The sequence below is a fragment of the Balaenoptera ricei genome, chromosome 2 (assembly GCF_028023285.1).
Source record: "Balaenoptera ricei isolate mBalRic1 chromosome 2, mBalRic1.hap2, whole genome shotgun sequence".
In the NCBI taxonomy this organism is placed as follows: domain Eukaryota; kingdom Metazoa; phylum Chordata; class Mammalia; order Artiodactyla; family Balaenopteridae; genus Balaenoptera; species Balaenoptera ricei.
The window spans coordinates 123,306,591-123,314,716 of record NC_082640.1 but is presented as its reverse complement, the minus strand read 5'-3'; the positions used below and the strand labels follow the sequence as shown (position 1 = coordinate 123,314,716).

Below are 8,126 nucleotides of genomic sequence, written 5' to 3'. Positions count from 1 at the left end.
TACAGATATACATTTAAAAAATTTGGCTGGTTCATGTTTGAATATTTGTACAACCAGATTTTCAAATCATAGAGAGCAGGAACTTTGCTTTTCATGTTATTCCTCTGACAATACCTCCCTCTCCCCACTAATCCCAAAGAATATGGGGTAGTTTTTTTGGACTTGGTAGGCCTTTGCTACTGCTCACCAAGTAAATGAATGAATGAGAGTCTGCCCTTGATCAGAAGATTAATTTTTCATGACCAATTTACACATAAAATATTATGTTTGAAATCAAATGGTGTTATAAATATTTTTATAAGCTTCTTCTCTTGGGAACGATTTCTTAAATTTAAGAATTTTGAGTTTTAATTCTTCAAAAATGAGCACTTTAAATATTTTTGGAGAGATTCTTTAAACTGTGTCAATGGATAGACAAACAAGGTCAAGGAAATGTCAGAACATATTGCAAAGATGAGCACCACATAGCCTTTGAGTAGATCTTCCAAGAAAATATTACAGGCCACTTGTCTGATAGGGACAATGTGATTTACATATAGCATCTACTAAACCTGGTCTGCCTGAGAGACATGTTCCCTTGATACTATTTTCCCTGGGGAGCGGGGATGGGGAGCAAACAAGAGTCACGTTTATGAAAGTCATAGTGGTAATTTGAGAACATGATAAGCAATAAGACAATCTAGTGGAAGGAACATAGAACCAAGGATGGGGAGACCTATGCCTCGGTTTACATGTTACCACTAAGTTCCTAAGGGACCTCGGTCAAGTCAGGTACCACTTCTACTTTTCTCTTTTAAAAATGCCTACCTGGCAGCTGGTTTTTTGAGGACCATGTAAGAGAGCAGATTCTAAAAGGATAATTATTGATGTGAAAAGCTTTATATTCTTGCTCCAACCCTCATCTGGTAGCTCATGCAAGAGCGTGTCGCAGAGGGCAACTTAGTTTGGGGAAAGCCCAAAACTGCCCCTCATGTTTCTGAACTCAGAAAGAAAAGGCCATCTTCTTGACCAGGAACAAAGAGGAGAATATATAAACTTTTGACCCTTGAATCTATTATCATCGTCTTTACTGCAAATTCCATTTTAGAGGCCATGTTATATAAACTACCAACAAGTCCTTAGCGTTTCCAGAAGAGCTAAGTAAATTATAACTTTCTTAAGAAAAACACAAAAAGACTAGACAATTTTTTTCAGATGATGTCATAGCTGGCAGTATCAGTGATCATGAATATAAGCAGAACTAATAGTTTTTAAGAGCAGCACAATTCTTGATATTCTACATTTGTCTCCAGCTTCTATTTCTTGAGATGGGCCAAGCCAATGAAAATTATGTATATTTATCCACCTTTGCTGATTCCTGATACTCTGGGCTTTTTCTCTTATACTTTTTGTTACAGGGTAGAAATGGGCTGAAAGCGGTGTATCTTAAACCTGGCGTGGTAATAGCTACCAGTGTTTCAAAAAGCCTCGCTTTAAGGTCGTTTTCCCTAAAAGCGGTCCTAGGGAATCATGCTCCGGGAAGGCTTTGGCGTATTAACCTTTGTGATGTATTACATTGGATGGGCCTTGGACACAGGTCTGAGCAGAACAAAACCAAGGTTAAATGGTACAGGGCCCTTTCTAAGTCAAATAACTTCTAAGGAATTTATCAAATCTAACTTCTGGGGTGTCACTGGAGAAGTGAAAAATAATGCTAGAAGTCATTGTATTCCCTGCTTGAGATTTAGGACAGTTACATTACTTTAAAATATATCTGTGTTCATGGCTGTCAGAAGAAATCCTAACAAAATCCACACATTTGCCACATCCATTACCACTGTAAAGAATTGCTTTGAAATGCTTCTTCTAACAGTTACACAGCTTCAACTTCCTCATTTGAGGCTGGGCCTTTCTAATTCTGGCCTGAAAGTCTTCACCGAAGGAGCCAAGCTCTGGTGTGGCACCTACCAAATGCAAAGTTCTCATTGGCAGTGAAAAATAATAATAGCCCATGTCTATTGAGTGCTTTTGTCTACCATGTACGATATGTATTGTACAGTTGAAATTTAATCCACTGAACAGGACTACATGGCTGGCAATATTATTTTCTCCATTTTACAGATGAGAAAGCTAAGGAGAGACATGTTACGAGTTAACCCAACATGACACAGATGGTAAGTAGAAGAACTGAGATCAAACACAGCTTGGTGCTGACTCTGGAGGGGTCCCCCTACACAGCCAGGCCCATGGAGAGTCATGATTTGGGAGAAACAGATGGAGGACTAACCACCCATCTGTTTGACCATGAGCATCAAATAATTGTCTTTAATACTGATTTAACACCAAAAAGAAAACTTTCCAAATATAATATAAAAAGGAAACTTTTACTAGACTGAATACAGACAGTCACGAGTGTTTGGTAGGTGGAAATGTCCAATACTTTTCACTCCAAATTCTTTGATAGGCCACATCACCAACACAGAATCAACACTATCAAAAACAAGTCCTCTTAATATCCTTTCCTTCCTTTTACAAAGTTGCACATTTTAAAGCACCCTCCTTTCAAATAAGCCACTAACCCTACAGGAACTAGGCAGCATGGCAAGGAATCTCTTCATGAGAGGCACAGGAATGAGAAAGAACAGCGTGTGATTGGGGATCGGGCCCAGCTCCTTGGTGGAGTAGATTCTGCACCTTAGGCAAGTGGGCAGAAGGCAGTGCTTTACGACCACCACGTTTAGCACAACTTCTAGATTCTTGGATGTTTTCTTCATGCGTGGCGATCATTCTCCTTAAAAAATATACGGTAATAATGAACGATCATCTTGTTTTGTGCTAAATAATGAGACAGATAAAAACCGTAGCTACTCATGAGTGCAAAAGTGAAAAAGAAAAACGGCAAACAAAAAAGGTAAGTTATTTGTTGTAAGAACCCACAAATAAATTAAACCCTCGCCTAAGATGTATTGATTTTATGTGGCCTCTCCTGTAGAATAATGTCAAGGGTTCCTGACAATCCATTACATTCAATAGGCAAAATCTCCTTATAATTTTTTTTCCTGTTTCCTGAACGATATATAATCTATTTTTTCCCTTGATGAAAAAGCAGGGCTTTATAAGCTTGAAAATTCTTTAAAGTAGTGAACAAAGCTGACACTACATGGAAAAGTTTCTTCCGATCACTTCTTCAACATCATATGGGGAGAAAAATTAGTTATAATTGACCCTATAAATGATGTGCTAAATAAGTCTAAACCCATGGATACTTTCTAAATATACCAACTGGGTCCAGCAAGCTGGAAATGATTCTTGGGTCGTTTATTACAAAGTTAGAAATGGCGTGATAGAGTGAGTGCTTTGCATTTTAACTAGAGATTTCAGTACTGAAGATGAAAATTTAAAAATTAATTATAGATTCCTCACTAATTTTCAATGAAAAAGATTCACTTCTCATTGTCTTTAGATCATTATTGGGAACTCATTCTTTACTGCCAGTACTAAAAGTGACCTCAAAGAAAACGTTTTAAAAATAGTGTTATTACACCACAACTTTAGAGAGATGCTTTTCTCAAGCCTGTAATAAAAAGATTATTTTTACCGTGAAAAAATAAAATGCCTCTGTCTACAGTGATGCTGAAGGAAAACAAATATAGATATAACGGTTCTAGTAGAAGAAGAGCGAATAAGACCAATGCTTTCGATCTTTAAACCTGCAATTACTCCGTGTGTGTGTGTGTGTGCGCGCGCGCGTGTGTGCATGCATGCACACACGTACATGCACACAACAGTGTTATCGTGCATGTTCTCCTCCTGCTGATAGCCTGGTAGCAGGAGGGAAATGAAGACGCTGGAAATTTCTTAACTGGCAAGGAGATTTTCATTTTGAGTGTTTAATCGTGGTGCCTGGTTTTGAAATTGAGGGGCCTGGTGTGCCTAGCAATGGAATTCCGGAATTTCACAATTGTGTGGCTCTGAGGAGGACTGTCTGACTGGTGAGTCTTGGACCCCTGCATCAAATGGCTGTGCTGCCTTGGCGCATGGTCAAAATATCCATGTTTTACAGTCTGTTGGTGGCGGCTATTTGATTCTCAAGATTTAACCTAGACTTCTGTAGAAACTCTCCCAGGCTAAGCGCGGCTTTGGAAAGGTCCTCATATGTCAGAGCAGACGGGTCTTTAAGGATCAGAAGAAGAGATTCTCCAAGCCGACCACAGGGAGCCGGCAGATGATAGTGGGGGATGCAGCGACAGAGGGGCCGCGAGACCGGACAAGTGCAGGGCATGAGCATGTCTGGAGGGTACAGTGATGGTTCCATGGCTCATACAGGATGTTAAATCTGGGCTGTGTCTGATATTTATTAGGTGATGCTGGTGCTGTCACAATTAAAAGAAGGCTGTGATTAAACTTCTAAATTGGGGCCAAGAGAGTCTGGGGAAGGGGAAGCCCGATGGGAGGTCACTGCCATGTCCAAGGTGAGACTCTGCTCTGCCGCCTCTGTGTCTGCCGCCTCTGCTCCTCCCTGACTCCTACCTGTGGGTCCACGAACAAACCCAAGGCTAATACATCTTGAAAAGATACCTCTCCTCCAGCTTAAAATTCCCCTGGTCTTCGTCCGCCTCTCTCCCCTTTTTCCCTTCCCAGCTAAAAGATTGTTGAAAAAGTAATCTAATCTCCTTATCCCCACTTCCTCACACCCTCTTCCATCAGCAACCCTGTGGAAACTGGCCTTCGGATGGCCTGCTCCGAAACCGCTCAAGCCAAATCTCCAACAATCTATTAATTGTCAAATCTGATGGGCATGTCGTAGGCCTCTTCCTATCTGGCCCCTGCACATTCGCCATTACTAACCGCTCGTCCTTCTCAAAACACTCCCCTGTCTTTAAACGGCACCACGTCACCTTTCTGCTGCCTTTCCTACCCCTCTGTCCACATCTGAAGAACTTTTGCATGGGCTCCCCCTTTATCCACCAGCTCTATAGCTGTTCTCATGCTACACTTTCCTTAAACCAGTGCTTCTCAAACTAGAGTATACATCAGACTCACCTGGGGGGCTGGACTCTGATGACTGGGTCCTAAGCCCAGACATTCTGATTCAACAGGTATGGGGGTGGGGCCCAAGGATTCACATTTAGAAAAACAAGTTCCAGGGGATTCTGCTGCCGCTGGCCTGGGACCACAGTTTGAGAACCACGGCCTTAACCAGTCTTTTCTAGATCCGTGGCTTCAGCTACCGTCATACTGATGGTTCACTACCATGGACATTCCTGAAACCTCAGACTTGGAGAGCCCTTTTCCACCTCTCTATCCTAATATCCCCCAGGCCTCTGCAACTTAATCTGCCCCAAAGTGGAGTGAGTCAAAGCTCCCTTGCTCGTTCCTCTCCACACCCCCAAATCTGCTCCTCCTCCTGTATTCGTTATGTTGAAGAAAGGCACCCCCCACCCCACCCCGACTTAGCCTCCACGTGTCACAAACTCCCAGGAATTACTGCCTTCAACATTCCCTGGTTCACGCACTGCCTCCTGTGCCCACTGTCACTGCCATGCCTGCGTCCTCACAAAACTCCTCATCTCCAGGCACAGTGAGGTACCCACAGCAAATTTGTTCCTTCTGCCTGAATTTAACATTAGTTGCTTCCCTAATGCCCTTGGCTACTACCCTTATCATGTGCACTTACTATGCATACTGTCTGGGTCACCTTGGACTGCCATAACAAATTACCACAGACTGGGTGGCTTACATAACAAAGCTTTGTTTCTCACAGTTCTAGAGGCTGGAAGTCTAAGATCAAAGTTGCCAGCAGATTCAGTGTCTGGTGAGACCTGGTTTGCAGATGGCCACCTTCTTGCTATATCCTCACAGTGGAGAAAGAGTTAATCTCTCTCATGTCTCTTCCCATATGGGAGCTAATCCCACTTGTGAGGGCTCCACCTTCATGTCCTAGTTACTTCCCTAAGGCCTCACCTCCAAATAGATCACAATGGAGATTAAGACTTCAACATATAAATCTGGGTCGGGGGATGCATGCTCTGCTGACATTTTGGAAACACCATGTATTTAATTTTAGTAGCACCAGGGCTTAGTAATGTGCAAGGCACCCTGAAAGGACCAACATTTTGTTATTTTGAACTGACTTAAGAGTTTCCTGGGAAGAAACAAACTGCTTCTGAACTCTTTCTTAGGCATCGTTACATCCCCTTCAATTTCTCTGGCAATTAAGCTGGCTCTGAAGGGGCTGTAGTATATATTTTTCTTTCTGGATGAGCTTGGTTATGGTACTAACAAATAATTCTAGGTGCTTTTTATTCCAGGAACAGAGATGGTTGGCACTCGATTTCTTTGACATAATTTTGCATTCAGACAATAAGCTAAATATTCTTTGGTAAGCCTGAGAAGTAGAGAGAGATTTAAGGAGATGTGGGCTCTAGTTCTGGCTTGGCTACAAGCTGCCCAAACTCCATGGACTCGAGATCTTTCCCTACAAAACGAGACACTTGGCTTATCAAGGTTATCTCAGTAGGGCAGTTTTCAGTCCGTTAGTTTAGCATATTAGTAATAATTTCAACCTAGTATAATGAAGTACCTTCGAGCATGAGCTGAAGAAAGAAAAAGGACTTCCCCTCTGTAAGACTGCAGGAGAAGTCAAGAAACAATGGAGCGATGTGGAGTCAAAGTAGGGACCCCTGTGTATGAGGAATGGGACTTGGATCCTGGGTCTCTGGGGAGGCCCAAACCAGAGACTCTGGAAACGGTGGCCAAAGGAGTCCACTTCCAGGGCTAAGAGTCACCTCCACAGACAGAACAGTCACTGAAGTGAAACTAACGTGGGGAACATTGCAATTTCTCACACATATGTTTAACATTTTAGCAATTCCCATGTTTGACCCAGTGTCCTCTGAGTGCCTCTTAATTCCTTTGTGTCTAGTGGCTTACATCACCATTGAAAAAGTTATAGTCTAAAGATCACCAGCATCAAAACTGGTAGAGGATCAAAATGCGTATTTCCAGGCTCCAATCTAGACCTCTTGAACCACAAGGGCCCCATGTGACTCTTATGAATATTAAACTCACTAAGCTTAGAGAACCGTTGCTAAGTAAAAAGGACCCACTCAAGTACGGCTTAAAGGTGACATACTGGACTCCATCAACACCTAGAAGTTCAGTTACCATTTGGTTCTTTCACCAGGCATTATCTTCGCTTGCCTCTGAGACTTATCAGTTACACAGATACTATCTTCATTAGAGGTTGTGAGACTAACCAATCTTTTACTGTTTTAAAACCTATTTATTTTCATTGTGGTATCATCATAAGAGATAGTGTCTATGCCAAGGTCTAAAGTCCTAAATAGATCCCTTGTTGCTAGCTGGGGTAGCAAGGAAGAAGATTCAGTATCCCAGTAAGACCTCTTTGATACATCACATGCAAATGAAGGATGCAGTTAATTAAATATTTCATTGACTCTGCCCAAACTCAAATGTACCCTGTTGAGCTCTCCCTTAGGTTGATACCACAACCATCACATACAATGGCAGCAGAGGGAAGGGTCACTGTAAGATGCAATACAATAAATATATCAATTGAAGACCAACATTAAAAGAGTTATTTGCTAATGGGCACCATGCCAGGGTTACTCAGGCAATGCTGCCTGCAGAATTCCTAAGCTGAGTTCACAAGATACAGATCGATGCACCTCCAAAGAGAGTCTATATCAATCTCCATTTCATTCATTAGCTCCCACTTCGAGCTGGTTGGCTGCTAGTTAACTCTTTAATGTGGGAGAAACTGTCAGCGTAAAGGCCACTGGGACACGTGCTCTTCCCAGCTGTACTTGACCTGTCAATATTTCTTGCAGCAGAATGTTTAAACTGGTACGGCTAATGGCAAAATGGAGACCTATGGGGTTTGGGAGGCTTTCATAGCTTTAGAATGGCTTACCATCCAATAGCAAACATTAGTAAATTCACCCCATTGCTGTATTTCTGCCTGTGCCTTACTATCCAGGTGCAACAGAAGCTAGGATAAAATTATTTTCCATAGTTCTATTCTGGAACTCAAAGGTATTTTAGACTACACATTATGTAAATGTGGGCTCCACTACAATGAGATACTATAACACCAAGGATTTGGCTGCAGTGGAGATCATTAG

General features: G+C 42.0%; 1 protein-coding gene and 1 long non-coding RNA gene across 8 annotated transcripts in view; one reads left to right on the top strand and one right to left on the bottom strand.

Annotated features, from left to right (window-relative positions):
* The window catches only part of NPAS3 (neuronal PAS domain protein 3), an 845,785-nt gene that overhangs the window by 157,832 nt on the left and 679,827 nt on the right, over positions 1–8,126 (bottom strand). The window lies entirely within an intron of this gene.
* The window catches only part of LOC132359664 (uncharacterized), a 94,595-nt gene that overhangs the window by 82,781 nt on the left and 3,688 nt on the right, over positions 1–8,126 (top strand). Inside the window, exon 2 of the long non-coding RNA XR_009500897.1 lies at positions 2,101–2,153. This is a non-coding gene — a long non-coding RNA (uncharacterized LOC132359664). The remainder of the gene's footprint in view (positions 1–2,100; positions 2,154–8,126) is intronic.